The sequence below is a fragment of the Rhamphochromis longiceps genome, linkage group LG2 (assembly GCF_057381845.1).
Source record: "Rhamphochromis longiceps isolate RC_006_pf linkage group LG2, R_longiceps_female_GT1.1, whole genome shotgun sequence".
NCBI classification, from domain to species: domain Eukaryota; kingdom Metazoa; phylum Chordata; class Actinopteri; order Cichliformes; family Cichlidae; genus Rhamphochromis; species Rhamphochromis longiceps.
In genome coordinates, this window is record NC_140558.1 from 23,543,275 (window position 1) to 23,569,892 (window position 26,618).

The 26,618-nt window shown below is 39.1% G+C and overlaps 2 long non-coding RNA genes across 4 annotated transcripts; one reads left to right on the forward strand and one right to left on the reverse strand.

Annotated features, from left to right (window-relative positions):
* Positions 1 to 10,612: 10,612 nt before the first annotated feature.
* On the forward strand, positions 10,613 to 12,780 carry LOC146677209 (uncharacterized). Its single transcript, XR_014913393.1, has 2 exons — positions 10,613 to 11,390; positions 12,184 to 12,780. It is a non-coding gene; the product is annotated as an uncharacterized LOC146677209 (long non-coding RNA).
* On the reverse strand, positions 12,573 to 15,309 carry LOC146677210 (uncharacterized). Of its 3 annotated transcripts, none has more exons than XR_014913391.1 (4): positions 14,485 to 15,309; positions 13,922 to 14,098; positions 13,619 to 13,700; positions 12,573 to 13,089 (listed from the first exon to the last, which is right to left on the reverse strand). It is a non-coding gene; the product is annotated as an uncharacterized LOC146677210 (long non-coding RNA). The 3 variants fall into 3 exon arrangements; XR_014913392.1 differs by having other exon boundaries at positions 13,619 to 13,745; positions 13,922 to 14,060; positions 14,485 to 15,296; XR_014913390.1 differs by having other exon boundaries at positions 13,922 to 14,060; positions 14,485 to 15,264.
* Between the last annotated feature and the right edge of the window lie 11,309 nt (positions 15,310 to 26,618).

Sequence of the window (26,618 nt, forward strand, 5' to 3'; positions counted from 1 at the left end):
AACGTTGTCTTCCCAGCAGTTTCACCGGATGGCCAGGAAGCGTTCGCGATGTCTTATCGGGCGCTTCTCCGGCGCTGATAATTGGCGTCTGTCTTGTGTCAGTGACGTAAAAGACGGATTTAATGCGACTTGACCATTCAAACAGCAGTCGCTTTCTGAAACATCGGATATGTATCGGATTCAGTACCACATACGAAAGTGACCCAGATCGGATTTGAAAATATCGGATTTGTGCCGTTCACACTGTCATACCATGATCGGATATGGGTCGCATAGGGTCAAAAAAATCGGATTTGATGCGCTTTCGCCTGCAGTGTGAACGTAGCCTTAAACACTTCTCTTTCAACTGCTGCTGTGTCCACAGTGTTTGCTCTACAGCCATCATTTTACCCTCAAAACGTCGCCATCATTGTTCTCTTTCCAACACCGTGTCTTTCAAAGCTCAGAGATGTAAACTTTTTAAACTGTGTGGATCCAAGTGGAGGGATCACATTTTAGTCATTCAGTGATTTAAAGAGTATTAACTTTTAATATTCATTCAGATGTTTTCTGACTCTAAAATTTATTTTCTCATTACTTAGGTTTTTCTAATTTACATTTAAAACATTTTCAGCTATTTTCCAACTTCTTCTGTGTGAATGTCAGATTTTAGCAGTTCAGCACTTTTGTTTTCAGGCAAAACTTTCTGTATTTTTCATGTAATTCAAAATTTTTAACTTAAATTCAACAATTAATTCATTTCAGTGCATACGTTCAGATTCAAGCATTCACACTGCAGTTTCTTCAGAAAATGCACTTTCTATTTCTGCTTTGTTGTGCAAGAGCTTAGAGTTAAGCTCTGAATACACTTAAGTTAGAGTTCAATAGCTGAGAGTGGTTTAAGACGTTCCTTTGCCACGGGCTGCATATAAAAAGCAGGGCACTACCACCGAGGCACCAACGTTTATGTTTTATACCTATTCTAGTTTCTGCCTTACTGGGTTTTATTTTTGGAGCCAGGAGTGGCCATATTTAGATTAGAGGGTGGTCCTAAGTTATCACCTGACATTAACAAGCTTGGCTAGCAAGCTACATCTCTGAACTGTAACCTTGATTAGTGCTAAGCAAGAGACAGAGAAACTTTAGAACAGTGAGTAGTTTCCTTTCCAAAACTGAAAAACCAAGTTTTTGGATCTTTACCAAACAGCAGGCAACACAGTTTGTCAGAAATACCATTAAAATGATCCATAGTGAAGAGTGACTCTAATTTACTGACATGTAGCTAACAGCCATTGGCTATAGCAGCCTACGTTGGCACACATATCAGTTAAAGTTGTCACATCTCTACTTTTAAACCTTAACCAAATCCACCTGGATTAGTTCTAGAAGGATGAAATCAGCCACAGAGATCAAAAAATGTTTAAAGGCTTTAAATATGTAATTTTCATGGCTAAAGTTGGGCTTTTTTTAAACGGGAGTCTGTGGTGATTCACTTTTGGAGCAGGCCCCAACTTCAACTTCAGCTTCACCAGTGAGGAACATGCAATTGCAAATGCACAAACGTGATTAAAAATAACTGCACAGCATCCTCCGTTCAGCATAAGCTGCTGTACATTTAAATGAGCAACTCTGCCTCTGCTGCTCGCGTCATTTTCCCTGCAAATGCAGATTGAGGTCCAGGATTCATTTATTCAGTCTTCCCACCACCGCCTCACTGTAACTCTCACCCTGACTTACTCCTTTCACGAAACCTTTACTGAGAGAAAGCACTGAGACACCACTTTGTAGCCCAGCGTAATGTGACTTTTTAAAGAGACACCATTCAAAGCAGCCATTGCATCAAGCCTGTCCAATTCAAGTGCTTGGATTAAAGCCCAGCTGCAGACGAGTCACTCGTAGAACTGGACCTCTTCTGACATCATTGAAAACACAAAATGATATCATTAAATCATGTGCACTTAACCACTTAAAGCATCATACACAGCTGGAAAGTTGCCTTCTGTGCAACCTTCAACCTTATGGCCATTAATTCAAAGATCTGCCTCTGTGCCAGTGTGCAGCCTTCAGCTTTAGCTGGCTGAATGTAGCATGTAGCCACTGTTGATGGGAAGAGAGCAGCGAGTCAGACTGCTGACAGGACAATATTAATGCAAAGAAGGTTATTTCTGGCATAAAACGATTCCTTCATTTAAACTGATTGGTTTAAAAAGTAAAAAATAAAAAAGAAGTAGTTTTTGTACAGATAAAGGACTCATCGCAACAAATCATCATTTAGGAGAACAAGCAGTGAATCCACAAAGGCTGTTTCCTGTTGATTTTGAATGGAGCAGCTCCAGGTTTTGCCTGCGTGTGCGTCATTATGAAGCATCTGTTCAGCAAACAAGAAACAAAAGGGAAGAGCAGCTATACGGTGCCCGCGCTGGGTGCAATCCATCAGCACACATCATGAACTGTGTGTGCGTGGGTGAGTTTGCTGGTGACGGCGGTGGGGGTGTGTGCCTCAGAAGTGATTAGCGAGTGTTTTCAGCTCTCAGACGTGTCACGGAGGAGGGAAGTCAAACGACGCTCCTTAGCGCCCACACACACGCAGCCCGGCACAGTTTGACCCGAGTCTGTTGTCATCAGAATAGGTTGCTAATTAAGAAGAGATTCTCTCACACTGACAGCTTGTCGCTTGCCTCCCTACCCAAGAATCTTGTGAGGGACCGAGGGTATGTATATGTGTGTGTCACAGCACTGTTGTGTGTTCTTCTGTCAAAGAGCTGTCCCATACCGTGAAGGGCCAGAAAGGTGATTTGTCTCCCTCAACCGTGCTCTGTGTGTCAGCGAGTGCCGCTGTACACAAACATGCACTTGTGCAGTGTGCACACAGGGCAAAATTAAGTTTAGTGCACAACTCTTACATAAAAGGAACACTTTTACAGAGAGGCTAATACCTAGTCTGCTGTCACTGTTTGAGCACTCCCAGCGCAATCTTTAAAGCAGAATCCCCCCTTCCCAAAATCAGTTTCATAAAATGTGAACATTAACATTTATTGCAGTGCTGTAGCACTTGAATGCATTAGTTTTAGACAGCTGCAGCCCTCTAAACTGGCAACTAAATGACTTTGTGTATTGACGAAGGTGTCACTTCAAAGCTGCAGGCAGTAATCGCTCAACTCTTTAGCTCTCTGCAGCTCTTCGCACTATGCAAGCAGAAAAAAGGACTTTTTTAACCTCATCCAGCTTTTTCTTGGTGGACACTGGGCAGCACATAGTGACTGAAAATCTGGTGGCCATGAAATATGGGGAGGTGTGCTGACCCCTCAATATATTCTTAAAATAAAACACCAAGCTGTTCCTAAACCAATCCGGAGATGTCTGCCTTTGGCCTTCTCCTCATCTAGGACCCGCCCCGGAGGCATCCTAGTCAAATGCCCAAAACACCTTAACTGGTTCCTTTTCATGTGGAGGATTAGCGGCTCTACTCTGAGGGTGAGATCATCACCCTCTTTCAGGCTGAGCTACCTTTCGGAAGAAACTCATTTCCGAATTGGGTAAATTATTTATTTTATGGACAAAGGTATTCATATTACTTCCACATTCTATTTTAAAAGGGGATGAATATGTGAATCAGAAGAACAACTCCACAAATTAGAAATGAGACCACTGAGGATCGTGTAAGCGCAAAGTAAATGCAGCCTCAAAGAGGTGCTAGCATGGCTGCTGACTGTCTCGGGTAATGGACACAAAACCAGAGGGAAAACTTCAAATGATGGTGTTATCAGAACGACAAAAAGAGCTCCAAACAAATGTTTTTATGTTAATATGTTTGCTACTGCAGGCTTATATAGTAGACTATAAGTGACTATTTCAGTTTTATCATGGTAAGCCGTAGTTAATGCTAAATGCTAACTGTTAATGCTAACTGTCGTTTTCCTTTAATAACAAGCTCATGAATTCAGGCTCAGAAAATGTGGTGGTTGTAAACAAGTTCTGTACGGTGGCCATGAGAGGTCAAACGCACTGCAGTTAAGAAAGCACCAAGCAAAAGACAACTTTTGTGCACTTTTGCAACATTTTTTAGTTGCTGGTCCTATCTTAATTTGCAGTGCATCTAATCTCTTAGATTCACTGTCCAGTCCTATATAAGGCCATCTACTTGACATCTGCAAACACTTTGAGTTTACGGGCTACGCCGCTCATTTTAGGTAAAAAAATAAAAATCTAGGTCATACTATATTTTAGAATAGAGGGTTATCAATGCTCAACAGCTAAGGACTCGTTCTGCTTTCCTCGAAGCTAAGAAGGTGAACATGCCTTTTCTTTTACATTGTTAATGAGGACAAGTCATGTCTGGTGTGAAATGGGCCCTTTAATGCTTCTTTAAATATATTTTACTTACTGAACTGCTTTAGGACTCTACATGTTTTAAGCATATTCCATTTCTTAATTAAGTCATTGTAATTAGTCACTATCAGAATCATTATCAGGTGTAACGTATGTGGCTGTTCTTCCAAAGCATTTAAAGGAGTAGAAACATTAATCCCATATTTCTTTGAATAACAACTTTAACTTTAATGCTTATTTTAAATAATAACTCCATATTTGTAATTATTTATATGTTTTTGTTCCCTAACTAGTCATCATTTTGGGTTGTGCTCTCTCTCTCTCTCCAAACTGAATAAAACTGAAAAGATAAGGAGACATGAAGTAGACGAGCGAGGACAGAAACAGAAAGATAAAGGATGAAGTGAGGAAGAGATGATGAATGAGATAATCATTATCAAAATCCCACTACCCCCCCTTCCCTCGTCTCACTCATTCTGTCTCTTTGAACAAATTAATATCTTGATCACTGATATAATAAACTGTTGTACTGCTGTTCTCATGCTCCTCAGGGGAAAACACAAAGCGAGGACGAGGGAGGCAAATAATCTTTAAAAGGAAGTGAACTGACAAATAGATGAGAGCCTGTTTATGTGTGCAAGTGTGCAAATGAGACTGAATTAGAACTACACACAGTGAAAGAGCCTCATCCATATTAATACACTGCAGGTCATCCGCCCCACTCCTGGGACCGATGGCTTCCCTCGCTCTAATAGATCACACGCCATCTTTGATCACATGGCTGTTTGTTTTTAGAATGAACTCAAATTCAGCTTCGCCTGTGATATTTCAGCTTATTGACACTTGCTTGGCATTTTAACTTCATTACAACCAGTTTCTTTCTCGCTGGTGGACAGTCACCATGTGCTGCTCTGTATGTCCCAAACAGACTTTATTAATGTTGATTCCAGTTTGAACTCTCGGGGTTTTCATTTTGTTACTGATGGTGACTTGATCTGATTTTTTTTCCCTTTAGAAAATCCAGTTATATGGTTGTTGCACTGTGGGTGGTTATAATCCTTGTGTTGTCATGCTAGGACGTTTCTGTCTGCTTAAAGCATAAACAAAATTTACCCTGCAGGAGTTTTCTGAATGAACACGACAGCTGATCTTCTGTATTTTCAGCTGGTGGTGGTGGAAACGGTTGTAGGTCACAATCAGCCAGGGTTTCGGGTGAGCTCATTGTGAAACCTGGCCCCACCTTATCATGTGATTTCCTGAGGTCAGATGGCCCAGGATGTGAGTGGGCGTTAAGGCGTCTGGGAAGGATCTCAAAACTGGATTATAGATGGCAGACAGTTGGTGTCGTAAACCACCGCCTCTGTTCAAAGGTGGTTACTCACAGTGGACATAAATGGCTTCTTTCACTCCTCTTTCAAACCATCTGTCCTCTCTGTCCAAAATGTGAACATTGGCATCCTCGAAAAAGTGACCTTTGACCTTTAGATGCAGATGGACAGCTGAGTCTTGTCCCGTAAAGGTGGCTCTTCTGTGTTGTGCGTTTATGAATGTTTGGTCTCTCCGATCTGGGCATTCCTCGCTGCAATGTACAGCATACACCACATTGTTAAGTTTGTCTTTAGGAGTTTTGTCTTTGGGATGAATCAGTTTTTTGTTTTTTGTCAGTATGGTGATGACAGAATGGGAAAGTGGTAGAGATGTAAAGAACAGAGCAGCATCCAAAAAACCAGGAAAGCTGGCAGATGAGTGTTAACACATCTTTCTTACTGAACTTACATACAAGCTTCATCAGTGGTTAGCAGGTTTTCCCCTGTGGAAGAGAGGAATGTGGTGATACTGGAGCTACTTTTACCTGTTTTCTTGTCATTCATATTCACAAGAATAATGATGGGCTAAATCAACTCAACTCAAGTCATCCCTTCCCAGATGCCTTAATCCCCACTCACATCCTGGGCCATTTGACCTCAATAAATCACATGATAGGGTGGGGTTAGGTTTCACAATGAGCTCACCCAAAATCTTGGCTGATTGTGACCTACACCCATTTTCACACCTTGGCTTGTGTGATTATGTAGAGGATCAATAGGTGGTCCATGACCCTCTTAGGACACTCCCATAGGACTTAAATCTGGGACTGCACCAATTGCTCTGAGAACTGAAGAAGCTTCTGGACGAAATGTCTTCAACAAAACTTAAACAATTCCAGACACTTTTCTTTCCAAGCTCCTTGGACAACTCAAATCAAAATTCTTTCTGACCACAAAATTAAAAGTGAGCTCCCTGAAAGCAACGTAGTTCTTTGTAGCCAACAGATAATCAGGTTTTCCTGACTTCTCAGGAGTTCGGTATCCTATGGGGACTATGCTTCTATTATCGGGACCAGGCTCCCTCTTACAGTTTTTCGGGGGAAATTCCCTCCTCAGGGAGTAGAATATTCTGAAAGTCTAGAACCTCTTTTTGTACTTTTCAGTTTCCAATTTATTTCTGTTTGTGTGACCTTTTGCAATATTTTCTGGGCCTCGCCTGAAGTGTTTGCTGGGCTGACAGATCTGAGCATGACCTTTAGCGTGGAAGGAAAGTTTCTGGATTTTGCTAGAGATAAATAAATGTATTATCATGAATAAATCTTCTGTCAACTTGAAAATACAAAGATCATTTTCTCTGATCTTGATTTAATTATTTTTAACCAAATTACAAAGAATGAAGTCTTGATTGACTTTAAGCAGATATCAGAATCAGAATATTTTATTAATCCCAGAGAAAACTATGTGGTCACAGTCGCTCCAAGACAGTAAGAACAGTAACAAATTAAAGTCCCAATATAAGATAATGCACTATACAAGATATCACAAAATACCTCTAATAATGGAAATAGACCTAAAACATAAATATCCCAATTACACAAAATTGAAATATAAATAAAGTTGAAGTTGAACTTTGCTATTGTCTCTGTAGATGATGTGCAGATATCATATAATGATATATTGGTAAAATGTCTTTTTACTTAATTTTTAATCAATACACAGATTTAACCTGGAAATAATTAAATGCATGCAAATGCTATTATGGCTGATTTTCATTTCTCGATTTGTGTTTTTCTCTTGGTGTAAGGAAGGATCACAGTAACAATGTTGTATTGTATCTACAATTTAACTATTTATGCTAATTAGTGTGTGTTCTCACGCCATAAAACTTGCTTTCCCTTCTTGATAATCAGAAAGATCTTGTTACTGTCACAATGTGCTGCCATGATACTTGAAGTGTAAAGCGCCAAAAAGGCAATAATGCAAAGCGAACTAGTTGAGAAGCTATTTAACGTGCCACAGATTTGTTCACCTGTAGGAATGATTTCTTGAAGTGTTCTTTAGCAGGGTGAAATCAGTCTGAGGCAGAAGCAGCTCCACTGTATAATGTAGACCAGATTAGACCACGTCTACCAAGTTCACAGTGTAGCCCTTTGCTTGCTTTAGTGGCCTCTGACACAAAATGTTCCTGACCCCTGCTGTAGTCTGTTAGAGCTGCTCCAGCCTGCATGGCTGATTGACAAGTATTTTAAAAGGACATCTGATTGTGAACAGGTCTGAGGCTAAACTGTTCAACATCACTGAGGTGTGTTGCTGCATAAGTTGAACAGGCACCAAGATCATGTGAGAAAGCAATTTTCTGAAGCATAACTTTAATCTAAATCCTAAAGCTGACAAAATTATTTGTGGGGTTGCAAATCAGGCATATAAGCAATGGCTTTGCAATCAAAGAACACACACACACGTTAAAATGTATCATCTGTATGCGAGTATGCTGGTACAATGGGGTGAAAATCTTGTAAACTGTAGTAAATGCGTTTGCTTTTATATAATTATTGGCTTCTGTGAGTTTCCTGAAATGAGCAATCAATGATGCATCACCTACAAGCAACTAAATCCAAAAAAACATGACACACTGACGCTGACTCACAGCTTGGTTTGATAAAATCAGAAAATGGATTTCTAAATTCAGTCATGAGTTTTTTCCTTTTTAGCTTTAAACTGTTTTTTTAACTGTGCATCCAGGGCTTACTCGAGTGCATCCTGATGAACAACAGGAAAAAAAAACGTTCCTTTTTATTGCTGTTGAAATCTGTGACCGTTACACTGGAGCTTTAACATCCACACGCATAAAAGATGCATTTACATTTAAACTCTTAGATTCATCTAGTTAATCTAAAGCATATTCACAAACAAATGAATAAACTGTACACTGTCCTCCACCTAAGCATGTATGCATTCACCCCCCACACACCTCATTACAGAGACAAAGCCATTCTTTTTGATTCCAAGCTGACGTCAATCCGAATCATCGGCACTCCCGGAGCATCTCAAAGGGGAGGGGGAACGAGGAGAGCAATCAACCCGATTAGGAGAACGGTGGATTCACAAAGTGGTTGACACCTATGGGGGAAATGTGAGGAGCAGGGAGGGAGACAATTGTGTTGGTGGAGGTACTGTCTTGTCTTGACTCCTCTCTGATCAAATAGGGTCTAAAATATTCCCAGCCAGGCGTGAAAGCGGGAATAAGAAATGTGCTCGTGGCTGAGGCAATGGAGGGACTTTTTGTACAAGGATGCCACGATGTTGCACTACCTGGTGTGGAGAGAAAACAGGAAACCAGACGGAAAGAGGTAATTGGACAGCTTTAAAAAAAGTGTCTCAAAAGAATGAGGTGAATCGAAAAATCCAATTATCATCTCTATAACCTACTTATTCCCCAACACACTCGCACACACATACACCAAAAAAGAGATCTGTAGCAGAGATTGTCATCCTGCTGGTCGTCACACGCCTACCTCAGACGAACAACACGGGTCAGGACGCACAATCGCGCATCGGTGTAGCTCGACTTGTTGTGCTATGACGCAAGTCTTCTGGGGAACACAGCAGGTCGGGGCACACACATATCTGCACATACAGAATAGGTAAAGGTAGGTAAAAGGGTACTGAAGGAAACTGAGATGCTGACATGATGCTTCTCCAGTGCATACATCTGTGCTGTGAATATGAAATCACCAAGAATCAGTGCTACACATGCAAATGCTTCACAGCTAGCGTTTAACTGGATAAACTGCAAGTCGCATTTTTCGTGGTGTAGATGATGTGACTGTTAATCTTTCCAGTGTTGGTTTATTAAACACTTACTTGGTTACTGTTACTTACATACAGCAACCAAAGAGCCAGACTTTCTTCTCGTTTTAAAAGTGAGCAGTATTACTTTTTGAAAGGTTTTCAAACTTCTATTACTAGAAACGTGTCACAAAAACACAATTTGTTTTCATTTCTTTAGCTGAATCTATGAAAAATGCCAAAGATAACAAAGCTTGACAGACACAAAATAGCATTTTTTGCACCAGGAAAACACCCCCCAGCAGATGAACTGTATCTGTAAGTCATGTCCTTGAGGAATAGGAAAGAAAAATCCAGCAAAGACCTGACAGAGGACCTGAGAGATGAATCTGGTCCTCCAGTTGATCAGTTTCAGTTTACTGTTCACTGAAGGCTAAGACAGGCTTCCTAAGCCATTCTTAGGAAAATCAAATGCCAAATGACAGATGAACTGGACTGAAAGTCAGCGCCAAGAGGTCTGATGGAGTGACGAATCCATAAGTATCTATGGAGGTGGCCAGGAGGTCCAACAGTGAGTGTCTATAGCCATCTGTAAAGCACGGTGGAGGCTCTGTCAATGTTTGTGTTAGCATTGGTCTCTTTAAAACGGAGGAATTATGAAAGCTGAAAAGCTGTCAGAGTTTGATCTACTGTCAAAAATAATCTGAAAAGGATCTGACTGGAAACAGCTTTTTTAAAATGACAGAGATCTCAAACACACTGCCAATGCAGTAAAAGCATACGTGGATAGAAAAGCACACAGTGGAACACAACAGTCATAGATTGGTCTCCCTAGAGGCCGGACCTCGACACTAGTGGAGCAGTGTGGGATAATGCTGACAGAAAATAAAAAGCAGCAACATCTAAAGAAGAGCTCTGAAAGAAGCCTAGAAAACGATTCCTGGAGACCAGTGTTGGTCAAGTTACTTGAAAAAAGTAATCAGTAACTAATTACTGATTACTTCCCCAAAAAAGCAATCCCGTTACTTTACTGATTACTCGTTTTCAAAAGTAATTAATTACTTAGTTACTTAGTTACTTTTTAAAAACACGATTTACAACCTGAATAGTATGGAACTCCAAAGTGTTCAAAATTAAATAAATAAATAGGTCAAGATGAAATAAATAACTATGTGAATAAATAAGACACAGATATGTAATGTGAGAATGATATTGTGAAATAATGGAACACATTTTGAAAACAATGCTCATTATTGTGAAATATATTACATTCTGCTATATAAATTTACTTATTATTGTGAAATATTATTTCATGGTCATTATTTTTCACAATAACAGAGATTATTCCTGAGGCATTTTATTTATTTCCAGCCGTTTTTAGTCCAAAATGACCTTTTTTCAAAGTCAGTCTTTATTTCAAAATCCCGTTTTTCCCGATGGTCTATTTATTTCATAATGCGACTTTTCAGCAGAATGACTTTGTCTGTCAATCAATGTAAGTGGGCTGGACCTTTGCACCTATTGGCTTATCGTTTACCATCGACTAGTTTTCCTGGATACCGGCTCCGCGGACGGCTACTGCAGCTAGCAACAGCGTGCTAGGTCAAAAGTCACGGAGGATGGCGGACTGGTGTGAACTTCAGCCAGTTCTGCTCATTTAAGCAAATCAGATAGAGAGGGATCATTTACCTGTAGATACTGTTTTGAGTCGTTTAGATGTTTCTGAAATGCTTGGGATGATAATTGCTCTTCAAGATGTTCGCATCGATGACAGCATTGTCAAAGGTTTAAGATCAATTCAGCACCGTGTTCGTTTGGAATACGCCGAGGAAGAACAGTCTTCAAATGTTGGCCGTCCACGTCTAGAAATCCCGGTGCAGCACTCAGGACTTTAGTGCTGTCCGGGATAACCGTCGGGGTAATTGCCGATACATTTTCTGTGTCTCCGAGCACAATTAGGAGGAAAATGACGGAGGATGGTCTAAGGTAAGTTTATGCTGTAATTGAGCACCTGTGTGATTCTGTACACAGCATTGTTTAGGTGTTGACCTTAATTATGACGTTTGACAATGAATTATTATCGCTTACTTTTTTTTGTTACTGTCTAAACTAAGTGGGGCAGCTACGGCTAAAGCTATCGGCGCCATCTCGGCGTTGAGACACGTTTAGCAGTGTTAGCTGTTAGTGTGTTAACTCGGAGACTGGGGTCAGTGGAGCCTGTAGGAACCTTTTACACAGAGAGTAGACCCACCAGCTTTCCATAGTCTACTTACTTATCACATCTTGTTAGACAGCAGGGTCATTAGTGCTTTAAATAGTACATAGTTGAATGTTTCATTGCTGTTTGCAGTTGATTGTTCTCTGATAACGCATAACAAGGTTGATGTTAAATAGCGAGTTTATTGAAATGGTTTTGTCTATTTCAGCAGCATTATAGATATACTTTCTCTGGTGTCTTCGGTAAAGCTAAAACAAGAATACATTTACATCCTTGGTTCTTTCAGCATTAATTTGAAAACTTTGAGATTTGCTGTGCGCCTCCCAAGCCATTCTCTTTTATCCCACCTGTCAGGTATAGATGCCAATACTTTAAACAAAGTTAAATTTGTTATACCTGAAGAGAACCAATCCTGACCTAGAATGGGTGAATGAATAATTAGTTGGTAGCCAATGCCTAAGCAACTCACATAGGCCCTGGCAGACTCAATAAGTCCATCTAGGAACAGCTGCAGGAAACACTTCTTCAGTTTAGATTTAAAACATGTGCATGCTCTTTCAGGTTGATGAGGATTATGGTGTGGACTGGACAGGACAACATAATCGCTGCCCATCAAATGAGATCACCATTCCTGAGATTCAGCTCCCAGATGCACTGAATGAACAAGACCCTGCTGTGCTACCAATACTTCAGAATCACTTGTAGAAAGACATTATTACATTTAATCAGTTTCTATGTCAGGAGGATTTTTTTTTTAAATTTCTACAGCTTTGTAGCTAATACTGACTCAAAACAGCATAACCAATTTCATTTTCAACAAAACAGTGAGTGGCTATAAAACAGGATTTGTTTTATACAGCTGTCACTTTAATGATATTCATTTCTTGGTTGGATATACAGTACATGTCAACTCTGAGCAGATTTAATACAATGAACACAGTAGAGTAGTGTAACATCTTAATTCAAATAATTTTTTCTAGAAATTTTTTTTGTATCAGTAGCGAGTATAAACAAAACATATTGTGTAATTTATAATGTACAGTGAACAACTGATTTTGATATCTGAACTCTTCATCAGTTTATATTAAAAAAGCCATAAATGCACACCTGTAGTGTGTATTTTTCACTGTCAAGTGTATTAAAAAGAACTAGAACTCACTAGATTGTCCGTTTCTTTGAACACCGAGTACAGTAATGTGATGCAAGAAAGAAGAAATGGTCTAATTTTACCATGTGGTTATGGAATCAATCGTAAACCAGACCAAAACCTGAGTCAGTAGAGTTGAGACACACCTGAATGTCCATTAGAAATGACTCATAGGTACAGTAGTGTGCAGGAAGACGTAGTACTTCAAAACCGGTGGAAGACTTTGGAAGATTGCTGTTGACCACTTCCACAGTCATTTCTCGGCAAGACTTCCCATCCTGTCCAAAACTTGATGAGGGCTTTTTGTTGTGCACAAGATGCTGCAACAGAAGATTGTTTTAAACTATAATGACATCCTATATTCATTATTTTGAATCTTTTATGGAGAAATACCATAAAAGATGACCACTTACATACAGGGCACCAGACATTTTTGCCCCACTCAAATTGCTGTTGTAGCTTTTATAGATATTTTTATGTTAACAAAGCTAAAAGTAGTCTACATACAATTCTAGTGCAACTGATAATGCCACCACTCTTATGTATTGCATGGAGCAAATAACAAAATTATACTATAGCGTAGAGCTGGGCGATAGAACGATAACGATATGTATTGCGAAATAACTTTTTCTCAATAGAAAAATTAAACTATTGCGATAGACCTCACCGCTCTTGTCCTTTTTATAAAAAAATAAATAAAAATAAATATCGTGATATGAAAAAATCTCATATCGCCCAGCTCTACTATAGTGTACTTTGTTAATGACCCAAGATCACTGGACTGTATGTAATTTACCAAAGTATAATCAGAGAAAACCAATGGCAAAATACCTATCGCAGCAGACTTACCATTTTCAATGAAGGACCGAAGGTAACCTGCCACTCTGCATTTATCCTCGAGAGCATTCCTCTTCTTCCTCATCTTCATCTTCTGTGGCAGGCCACAGTCATTTTATAGCTTTACTTATCTTGTAGTCTTAAGAGCATCAGCAACATTAGGTGTATTTTTATTAAATGTAACCCAGCTGTTCAACTAACCCACGCATACAAAACAGTATATTGGTGTTTTGTGTCAACAATTAATGTTCATCCTTCATAAATTAACCAAATAGCTTTACTATTCAGATGTTAAAAGATGTGACCTGACCTTACCTCACAACAGGGAGCAGTCTCTGATTCCCTTGGTAAGAAAGGAGGAATGATGTCTGATCTTTGTCAGAAGCGGCCATACCATGGTTTCCTTAAGCCCTTTCCTCAGCTGCTTGACTTGACGACTTGTTTGTGTTATGACCTACAACGGTGAGACCAAACCAAAACTGAAGTTGGAGTCTGTAAAGTGACACACACTTTAAATGTTAAATATTTAAAGAACATCCACTGTACTAGTAAAAGCATTTTCAAATTATACCCACTTACAAAATCACTACGTTGAACTAAAATTGCTTTCTTTTCTTTCACATAGATTACTTGTCTTCCATATTAGCACAGAAGATAAGCCACTTTAAAACAGTCATGAATAACTATTACCTACAACAATGTAAATAGTAATACAGACATTAACCCAGAAGACAATTATTTTCTCTTACCTAATTTATAGAATTCTTTGCTATGATAAAAAACAGTATTAAAAAAAAATCTGTGACTAAACTGATTAAAAAGCTCATTTTTGCCAGACAGACAGACTAACCAAGCAATAATAACATATCGTTACTTACCCTGAACAGCGTTTCGTGGAGTGGAGCTAGCTGTGATAGCGTTAGCATTTGCTAACGTTAACACTGTGCGGTTGTGATGAGAACTTGGACCAGGGACCACTTCATCTCCAGTACACTGCTGCAATACGCAGACTGAGGTGAAGACGTTCAATCTAAGCGGTTAGCAAGTTCTCTGAGTAACTCAGAAACGGACTTGTTTCCTGCAGCCATGCCCTTCACAAGAATTGATACACCTGTAACGTTATTCGCGCCCAGTGTTTTGCATTTGTCGGTGCCTTAAGTTTATTTTGAGCTGCATACTGCCGCCAGCTGCATAGGAGATGCATTGCACCATTAAACCTAAATCGACAATTCATGTGCTATCCGGTTGTTCAGTCTGACGTCACTAGCCGTGTCTGGGTCTAAACTCCGCTGCAGGTCCATATATCAAACGATCACTATGGGATTACTGAGAGTTGAAAAACTGTCTAAAGTCTTTCATCTTTAATAAAATGATCAGCGTTCTGCTCTACCAGGTGTAACAATTGAGTTTAACATCCAGGCATCCATGAAAACGGAATTTATGACATTTAACGGAGTTAGAAGTTAGCAGGGAGTTAGCTCGCTAGCTTCTATCTAAATACAATATAGCATGTCCTGACTGCGGGGTTTTGGAAACAAATTAAAACGTACAGCTCTGCTATCACTTCCAGCATAAATGAAGACAGAAAACTAAACAGCAGTGACGTTTGTAGGGTTACTGAAGTTGGGCTAGCTGGTATATAATGATGTGCTACGTGACCGCTAGCGACACAGCTATGTTAGCATAATATAAACAAGCTAACTTTTTTCCACTCGATAAAAGTTAACGTGAGTGTTCTCGGTGGTCAGGAACAAATGTAATCGCATGGCAGGATGCTGTAAAAGGACCAAACTTCAGCCAGGAGAACAACTGAGATAATCCATCCACAATACGAGGTTAGTCATTCATATACTGCTGCATGGGCTGGGCTGTAGTTACATCGTAAGGTTTTAAAAACTGAGCTTAAATAAATGATTAGCGGTAATAAAAGCCGAGGGAGGTCAACAGTGGTCGCTGACTGTTTTAGGAGCTTTTTGAGATCAAATAGAAGAAAATACATAACATTAAACATGTTAACAACACAAAAGCCATATTAAACGCAGACTACTTTAGACCCGGAAGTAGGATTCGTCGCGTCATCACTGAACAACCGGATTACTTATGTCTGAGTAAAGGAGCAACCAATCACACAACTGGCTCCGCCCTGTCTTTCTTGATTGACAGACAAAGTCATTCTGCTGAAAAGTCGCATTATGAAATAAATAGACCATCGGGAAAAACGGGATTTTGAAATAAAGACTGACTTTGAAAAAAGGTCATTTTGGAATATAAACGGCTGGAAATAAATAAAATGCCTCAGGAATAATCTCTGTTATTGTGAAAAATAATGACCATGAAATAATATTTCACAATAATAAGTAAATTTATATAGCAGAATGTAATATGTTTCACAATAATGAGCATTGTTTTCAAAATGTGTTCCATTATTTCACAATATCATTCTCACATTACATATCTGTGTCTTATTTATTCACATAGTTATTTATTTCATCTTGACCTATTTATTTATTTAATTTTGAACACTTTGGAGTTCCATAGAATAGGTGATAAAGTGATAGATCTTTCAGCCCAATTCTACTTTTTCTGCATAATCCATCATACAAAATGTAATCAAATGGAAAAGTCCCTTTTAAAACTTGTTTTATTAGTTTTGATCTTTTAACTTTATGCATCAAGCAAAAATGTAATTATATGCAACATTCTCTGACTGGAAGAAATTTGTTTAACATTTAAACCTATTTTCTGCACATTCCAGCACATAAAATAAAATATTTTTTGTGTTTACACTCAGTCTTTCAAATAGATGCAAGTAAAACACAGCAGAAAATAAATAAAGTCAAAGACTAGCGGCCCTTTTGCTCTATTTTAACCTGTAAAGCAGGAGTGGTGTAGGCGGAGGTTTACCCTGGAGCAGGTGTGCCGCAGCGGTCAGTGGAAGATTCCGCGAGTTTCTCTGTGAGTTTCCCATTACGTCGTTGCGCACTTGGTACTTGTTTGGAAGTTTAGGGGTTTTTTCGCTGTAAAAAGAAGTTTTCTTCCCACGCACAATGGACGCTAATGTTTTTGTCACTTTTTATGGAATCAAACTCAAAGTAAGGTCAGTACTTCCACGCTTTAAACGCTGAATGCTCATACTCTCTCCCACACTCGATATATGATCCATTGTTGATCTGCACACAGCTGTTGTCACAAACGTCGCACTCGCCTACGTCACTGTCATGAGACATTCTCACAAAAAAATCACGCTTTTAGTAACGCAGTAACGCAGCGTTCCTACGGGAAAGTAACGGTAATCTAATTACGTTTTTGCAATAGTAATCCCTTACTTTACTCGTTACTTGAAAAAAGTAATCTGATTACAGTAACACATTACAAGTAATGCGTTACTGCCCATCTCTGGTTGAGACTTACTTGTAGAAATGATGAAAAGGCTTTCCTTAGAGAGCTCAGGCTGTGTTAAAGAATAAAGGTGTTCACACCACATTTTGACTTTCACACTCATTAGAATTGTAGAAACACTGTTTTTGCCATATTACATACACACACACACACACACACACACACACACACACACACACACACACACACACACACACACACACACACACACACACATATGTGTATATATATATATGTGGAGTCAACTGCAAAGGTCGGTACCTAAGGCAGGAGGAGTTGAGGTCAGGGAGAGGAGAGGAGAGGCACCAGAGTGCCTTTGGCCTTGTAGTGGGTTTATGATTGTGGACGCTTATTCCTGCTCTGTGGGGAAGAGTGTGTTTGATCATTTAACCATTTGATTTTATGCCTTTTCTTTTCAATGGTTCTTCAAAGTTTTTTTGAATTGGCACCTAAATGCAATCCCCGCTTTCCTCTATATTTTCCACTGCAATCTTTGTAACTTATGATCATGATCAAATGCAGGATCAAGGCGGAAGAAAGGTGCAGAGTTCACAAAAAGACTACAGACAAAGTCAGTGTCATTCTCAAAATATTTAGTAGATGCCTGTACCTGGGAAGACCTTGCTCAAAATAGAATAAACATGGAGAGATAAGGAGCCATAGATGTGCTCAGACAGGGAGCCAAAGTGAGAAGCAGGGAAGTATGAAGGACTCCAGCACCTTACATTAAAGGACCTCCACCACCATCCCGCGGGTGACCCTCATACACAGTCACAGATGATCAAATGAGTCTTTTATAATTTTTTTATCTCAGTGTTCTCATACAGTAAGCTGGGTGTTAGCTCCCAGTGTGGTGTCAACACACCACATAACACTCCAGATTGGTGTTTGTGGATAATTATAGTTCTCTGTTGTATGCTCAAAAAAAAAAAATCATGACTTCTTTCAATGTAATTTCTGAGAGAACAGAAAACAGTGACGTTCCTGGATTGATCTGAAGTTATATTTCTTTGTGCTGTTTTATACCCACAAATACTATTGGAACAACTGTCAAACATATTTTTGACAGGACTATATTAAATTGTTAGAGCTCACTTTGTCCAAACTTTAAAGCAGATGTAACATACTTGTGATTGCTTTGTGATTTTTTTTAAATAAAAAAGTAGTTACTGTTGTGATGCCAGAGGTCTGTACATAGTCGAAGAGAAGTTGAAGTTCACAGACGCAGCAAAGCAACCTTGTGTCAAACAAAAAAACAGACTCAACCAGCTCATTCTGGTGCCCCTGAAAACAGCTGGTTGTTGTATGTTGATACACATTGTTTCACAGATTTATTCATCAACATGTGTGAAAGTATCTGAGAAACTGACATTTTATATAAATGATGAGTAGGAGAGGTGAAGTCGGTCTACTGTCTGTTTTTCTTTGGTTGCGTGCGGTGCAGTTGGAGCTGGAACAGCCTGTTTCAGACATCAGCTGAACTGGCTGACCCGCATAGTTTAAGATAATTAAAAGTACCAAGAGCCGATGTAGAAGAGGAAGAGTGTGTGTGTGTCCAGCTTTGCCTGCTTCTTTTTTAAAAATATTTTTTATTATTTGAGGTGTACTGTTTCTGTCTATTTTATGTTGTATTAATATCCATCCATCCACTTACCCAATTGTTATTGTTATTAGGAGGGGGTAAGCCAATCCCAGCTGTCGTAGGGTGAGAGGCAGTCTATCACAGGGTTGTGTGTAATTAGCAGCAATACTTTGATTTTGTTAATACAGAGGTGAAAGAGTATTTTGTCAAGGAGATTTGTCACTTTCTCACCTCTGTACATTACACTACTTCATTCAGATGCTCCCTTTACGTTTCTCCACAGTAGTCATATGCCTCCATCTCACCCTATCCCTATCATCCTGCGTGTCCTCCTTCACTACATCCACAAATTTTCTCTGTGGACAACTGCTTTCCATCTGTACATCGTATCAGCCAGCTCTCTCTATTATACACACCAGTCTCCTAACAACTCTTTTCCTTGTCTGTAGAAACAGTAGCACAGTTAACATCGGCACCCTGTTGGCCAACAGTGGCAGAAACTGTTGTTAACCTGGTCCCGTACCATGTCCAGTATGGAAGTCTTATTCTTTACAATTCACATACTTGTTTTTGGCAAAGACTTTACAACGGACGCCCTTCTTGACACTACGCTCTCCATTTATCTGGGTTTAGAGCTAGTGCAAGTAGAACGCTAACAGGGGATATGAAATCAAATGTGAGGATGTGATTATGGCCATTTCTATACACAGTCCCCCCGTTTTTCTCATTTCCTTCGGCGAGAAGAAAAGCAGCATTTGGTGATGTCCATGAGCTGGAGACCTGCCTAAGGTGCAATGATGCAAATATTAAAAACAGCCCTTATGTTTTCACAATTCGCTTCACACTGGTCAAAAGCAGTTTTATTTACTGTAATAAAATCACTGCATTCACTTGGAAGAGAGAAGAAATATAAAAGTGAAACACAGTTCAAGAAGGTCTGAGTGGTAGGGAGGTCCAGTCTCCTTGAGGCTAAATCCAGACAATGACAATCTTTCCATATGGAAAAGAAATAGTAAAAAATTAATAAGAGACTTGCATAAGATGTGGCCTACTTCATATAGTGAATTGCATAAGGCGTATAGATTTACTCATGAAAGTGGCCACTTTCTCATTACTTTCATATATTGTTTTAGTAAATATCCAAAACATACAAGTTTCATTTATATAATTCAATTTATAATTGATTTATATAATTTCATACAAGTTTCACACAAGACAGATACAAACTTTATAACATTTATATATATCTTTTCCATATGGAAAAGATATATATAAATCTTGTACGTGCTTTGTCTTTAGGGGCCACCGTATATATTTATATATAAACATATATAAATAAAACCACAGTTTTTTTTACATTAGTAATTCGTTTTGTGCATAATTTTATATTGTTGTTAATAATAAATTAATTAAAGCAACAAAACAACCTGAAGAGCCGGTTGTGAGCCGAAAGAGCCGGTTCTCTAAAAACAGCCAGAAATCCCATCACTACACTCTGCACTTTGAATACTCCGTTTGCCTGACAAACATCATCTATCAGATGTGGCATGCTTCTTATTTCTATAAAATACTACAAAGTGTAAGAGCCATTTGGACACAGATATGGCTGTTACAGTTACAAGCTGAGTCAGTCTTTGGTAGACTAGGCAGGTGAGGTTACAGCTCTGTGGCTGGTTGTCCAATGCTCCTACAGGGAGGCATATTTGGGAGTGCCGTGCTTCTTGTTTGGCAAATGAGCTGTAGTAGCCACACCCTGAACTGCAGGACGTGTGATGCTTTTGGGATCTTGTATCAATTTCCCAAATGTTCTGAACTCCAGATACATAACATTTTTCCCAGCTATTGTATGTTTTTTTTTTTTTTTTTTTACTATTTTTCCCAGTGCGCATTTGAGGTATTTTCTTTCATTTCCAAAGGACAGAAACAAAGTACTGACCTGATACCAATACCAGCATTGCTATCAATACTATTGATATTTGTAGCAATTCGCGCACCTATTACTTTTTACTAAAAGAAAGACATTTTTAGAATGAATTTTTTTCCTCCAAAAACTATCCATCTAGCCATCTCGGGAGAGGAGGTGCAGCTGCATCTTCTCCGGCTGGGTTCTGGCTGTTGATGGCCCCTTCTGTCCCCAAACTGTCTCTTCGGTTTATTGCCAGCTTTTGTTTGGCTCTTCTTCTTATCATTAAATATCTCCCCCCATTAGGCTCTATTTCCCGAGAAGCCACAGCTATTCACCACATTGGTTTCCCTCCTTCCAAGCTGATTTAACATCATTTTGCCTTGGTGCCTTGTTTGCGCTGCAAAATATTCAGCGTTGGCAAGTCTGCACTTCCTACACAATGACATCAGTTTCTTCCTGAAAGGAAAGCAAAATCCCTCCAAATAATGCCTCTACATAACTTACTTGATATTGCTTTTGTATATAACAACATTCTCATGATATTAGTTGTTTTTTTTAAACATACACTTGTTAACATTTTTTATCTCACTATTTTTCTTGGGTTGGCCGTGCTTTTCTGCTATTTTGCTGTCTCATCTCCCATAGACATTCCTGTTTTGCATTTTGAAAAATGTTCTGGAGGAAACCTGCCACTCAGCCTATGTTCACTGGCACTGGCAGTTGGAAGGAGGCTGGGGTTAATGACTGGGCTTGTAGCCCAGCCGCACAGCACATAACTGTGGCGCTAAAGATTGAATGTTGTGTGCAATCTAACATTTAATCAAGACCATGTTTCCCCCTCATTCATTTTAGTTGCCCAGAGGCCAACATAACACCCCATATTAGCTTGAACACGGAATCATTAAAGAGTCACAACAGCATTCAGTAGTAATAGTTAATGTTACTCTGATTGCTCTCTGGTTACTTCAAGCGTAAAGAATAATAGGAATTTAGGAGGTTACATAAAATTTCTTTTTTCCTTGTAAAAGTAAAAATTGTTAAAATTAATATTATATACTGGAGTCAAAATTAATCGAAGATGATGGGATTTTAAACATTTTATTAAAATAAAAGACAAAAAGCAAAACAAATGTGAAATGTGTACTACTGTCTATATTGCATTTATAGCTCTCTCCACAGGAACTCATACATAGTTGCAGTCAAATACTTGTTTTTTCATCAGTACTGTGGCAGACATCATATATTTCTTGGTTATGAAATATATTTTCCACAGTGTTGTGCGCTTTTACATAGCCTGGATGAAACAGCACAATATGAAAGGCTGGTACATCATATTGAAGATCTAATTTTAGAAGTTCATCTTAGGAAATGCATACGCTGTTTTCTCAAATAAAAACCTGTAGATAAATCATGAGTCATCATTTAACGGTGAGGGTGGCACAGTGCACAAAAAAAGATCACACTGTGACATTACTCATCAGGTTCTAAACTAGTATTTTATTATTCTTTAGTTATTCATTTATAAAACCTTACATACTGCTCATCGTCTGGGCCTTCAAAGTATGGTCTGAGTCCATTTTGAACAAGAATTCCCTCATAACATACAATTACATCTGAAATTAATAAATGGATGATTAATGCTTAATTCCATTTACAGTGTGTAAAATTTTCACCACTAGATGTCAGTAGATTGCACTTTGGCTTTCTGACCTCTCCAATTCGAGTGCATAATCGTAGCATTGGTGACCCTGCGGTACATGTTTTAGTCAGCCATGAGAGATCAAAAACATTAAATTTAGACTGTCTATAGATTTATGCCTAAATTCGTGGTGTGTTTCTGCTATAGTCTGGATGGACCCGCTTTCTGTCCACAGTTTACCTCAGCTGTCAATGCCGACAAGCTTTAGAAGCGTCCATCTTTATTTACTCCGGAAGATGCTTTATAACTTTGACTCACTGACAAGTGTCGTACGTCTTTCACAGAGAAGCTCACTTCTGACTGATGACAGCAATACTGAGGTGAGTTGTTGAGGATATGCTGAACTTTTTTGATGCTGTTAGCCAGTGTTAGTCTCTGTTAGCCAGTGTTAGCTGCTGTAGTGGAGTTTGTGAAACTACCTTTGACGTGGAGGAAACTTGATTCTCTGATTCTTAGTGAATAAACTTATACAATGTGAGAATGTAATGAAACTGTTTATCAGAGGGAACATGTGATTTATAGGACCAGTGTTGGGACCAGTGTTGGTCAAGTTATCAGTAACTAATTACTGATTATTTCCCCCAAAAAGTAATCCCGTTACTTTACTGATTACTTATTTTAAAAAGTAATTAATTACTTAGTTACTTAGTTACTTTTTAAAAACACGATTTACAACCTGAATAGGTGATAAAGCGATAGATCTTTCAGCCCAATTCTACTTTTTCTGCATAATCCATCATACAAAATGTAATCAAATGGAAAAGTCTCTTTTTAAAACTTGTTTTATTAGTTTTGATCTTTTAACTTTATGCATCAAGCAAAAATGTAATTATATGCAACATTCTCTGACTGGAAGAAATTTGTTTAATATTTAAACCTATTTTCTGCACATTCCAGAATATAATTTTTTTTTTTTGTGTTAACACTCAGTCTTTCAAATAGATGCAAGTAAAACACAGCAGAAAATAAATAAAGTCAAAGATTAGCGGTCCTTTTGCTCTATTTTCACCTGTAAAGCAGGAGTGGCGTAGGCGGAGGTTTACCCTGGTGCAGGTGTGCCGCGGTCAGTGGAAGAATCCGGGAGTTTCTCTGTGAGTTTCCCATTACGTCGTAGCTACTCGGTGCTTGTTTGGAAGTTTAGGGTTTTTTTTTGCTGTAAAAAGAAGTTTTCTTCCCACGCACAACGGACACTAATGTTTTTGTCTGGTTACAGGTAAACACAGTTAAACACTTTATCATAAAAATCATTAAAGGATCATTAATACTATTATTTTATTACTATTTAAACTTATAAATGTTCGTTATAAGTATTCATTCAATATCAATTAATTCTTTGAATACAAAACTTTTCCCACACTGACTGAGATGGCAGGTTAGATGTTTTTATAACTTACTTTTATATATTGTGGGTATTTGTGCTTGCCCAGTTAATAAATAAACCAGTGTATGTTGGGTGCCATCTCCAACAACGATGAGGCGGCCTACATGGATGAAGTGAAGAATCTGACATCATGGTGCCAGGACAATCACCTCCAGCTGAACGTCAGCAAGACCAAGGAGCTGGTGGTGGACTTCAGAAGGGGTCAGCACAGAGACTACAAGCCCATTATCATCAATGGAGCTCCAGTGGAGAGGGTGCAGTGCTTCAAGTATCTTGGTGTCCACATCTCCTCAGACCTGACATGGGCTGCCCACATTCATGTCCAGACCAAAAAGGCTAGGCAGCGCCTGTATCACCTACGACAACTGAGGAAGTTCAGGGTCTCTCCAAAGATCCTCAGGATTTTCTATACAGGCGCTGTGGAGAGCATCCTCACACAGAACATGACATCGTGGTTTGGGAACAGCTGTGTGAAGGACCAAAAAGCTCTCCAGAGAGTGATCCGTACAGCAGAACGCTGCTGCAGGATTGCTCTCCCCCCGCTTCACCTACACCAGGAGATGCCGGACTAGAGCAGCGCAGATACTGAAGGACCATCCCATCCAGGCAACAAACTGTTCCAACTTCTGCAATCTGGTAGAAGGTTCCGCATCATCCGGGCAAGGACAGAGAGACTCAAGAGGAGCTTCTATAGAAGCTCCTCTTGAGTCTCTCTTGAGTGTTTAGGGCCCGGATGGGCCCTAAACACACACACCCACCCTCTCACATCATCTATAATTGACTGAGACAGGACTCTCTTCCAGATGCTAAACCAAGGCACAATGTACATTCCAAATTCCTTTAATTTTAAATATGTTTATATTGTCCATTCTGTAAAATAGTCAGATGTCTATTCATATTAATGTACAGAATTCACCTGCTTGCTGCTACTACTGCACATTCACCCAGTGTGTGTGTGTGTGTGTGTGTGTGTGTGTGTGTGTGTGTGTGTGTATATATATATATATATATATATATATATATATATATATATATATATGTTCTTCCTCTACCCCCCCCATTTTTGCACATGTCGAGGAGCGTGTCAGGCTACATTTCACTGGGTGTTATACTTGTATAACTATGAATGTGACAAATAAAGAACCTTGACCTTGACCACAACCTTCAATAACTTCACTCCAATTAAAGGAAGTGAAAGATATGATATCCTTGACTTTCCGCGTTGTGTCCTTCCTAGTTTCCCCTCAGATATTTTCCTTCTCTCTTCCTTTCTCTCTCTGCTCCTCTCCTTCTTTTCAAATTTGCTGTATTTTTTAAACCTTTATTTAAACCGAAGAAAATTAGTGCACATATTAGACGTTCATAAATTTGTGTCTACCACGCTGATAGCGGAATGGAGAGAGAGCAGGGATTGTACAAACCTTTACCTTAGAATGTGAAATAGAAAAACAGAAGAAATGAGGATGAGCCAAGAGTTTCTGTAAAATGGAGAAAAGTGAAAAAGTAAATGAGACCGATCGTGAATCAGCATGCAGCTGGCCTCTGCAAATCTCAGCTCCTCCCATCTGTCTCCTAAGTGATAATTATGTCTGTCTGTGCACCGCTGTATCTGCTCATTTTCTTTCCATCCTCCACTCCCGCTCCTTCACCAAACCTCTTAACAATGATTATCTATCACTTAACCTGTCCTTCTTGTTGTCTCTTAAGCATTTTTCTTACATTCCATCTTCACTCCCTCAGTTTTCCACCATGTGTCTACTGCCCGTGTCCCTGCTGATTGAGCCAAAGAAGAAGAAGCGATTCTGAGCTCTTTGTGCTTCCCTGCAAGCTACAATGGAACTTTAACCTGTTGCCTTTGTTTAAGCTCAGATTTGGGTGTAAGAACGATGCCATCAACATGTATTTTCTGTCCCCGGGTTTTCTACAACATCTGGGTTCAAGTTGTACAATGAAAACTGAGCCCCGAAAGTTTGTGAAGTCAGACAAAAACTTCTTGTTACACTTGCTGCTGTATAAATTGGTCTGACAGGAGATCTCCTATCTACTCAGCTCCAGATCTACAAGTGTTCTAGTGTGGAAAAAATAATGGGAAAGTATATTTTTAAAATGACTTGATTTGGTTATTTCTATATCACTGAATATATAGTACAAAGAAAAGTAAAGGTTGAAGAATAAGTGGAGAATCTAAGGAACACAAAAAACATAAGGCTTTGTCTGCAAAATAAACTATAGCAGCAATGACATAAACAGTTATTAACATGAACAATTAGGGGTTTGCACATTTGCACAGAAAGCACAGAGCACCGCACCGTGCAGAATATTGTGTATGTTTTATTGTTTGTGATTAATTAACGTGAGTTTCTCACTTAATCTCTGGCTCTCTTCCACAGAGTGTCTTTTATCCTCCCTCCCTCCTTTCACCTTAAGTCTTTCATATGTAAAAAAGCAGCTTTTTCCTTCCCACTGTCACCAAGTGCTTCCTCACAGGGGGGTCGTGTGATTGTTGGGTTTACCTCACAATATAAAACACCTCCAGGTGACTGTCATTGTGATGTAGTGCAATACAAATAAAATTTAATTGAAAAACAAAACAAGCTTATATTTTTTAACCTAAACCATAATATTAAAAGTATAAATTGCTATAAATGGCATTGCAAAGCTGTTTAAAGTCCAGCAGCAGCAGCTAGTGACTGCAGCCAGCTGTGATGCATGTAACCATGAGAGTGTTAAACTAGGAATGATGAGCCATGTGCTCACTTTTCCCTTTTTGGTTTTTAGTCAATAGCTCTCGTTGTCGGGGATCTTCACTCATGCAGTAAATGGCTGAATTATTATAGTACCTCCTTTTGCCCACTTTAGATTTAATCACTGGGAGAACATGTTGCATTAGCATTTTGCATTTGTAAAATCCTCCTTTCTGTCATTGTTCTGTTATTTTATTTGTGCATTATCCTACTGGAAGGGGGGAGTGGTTGCTATGGCAGCAGAGATGGAAAGGCAAGAATTTTTACTCTTGGCATTAACAGATTTTACAAGACATGGTGA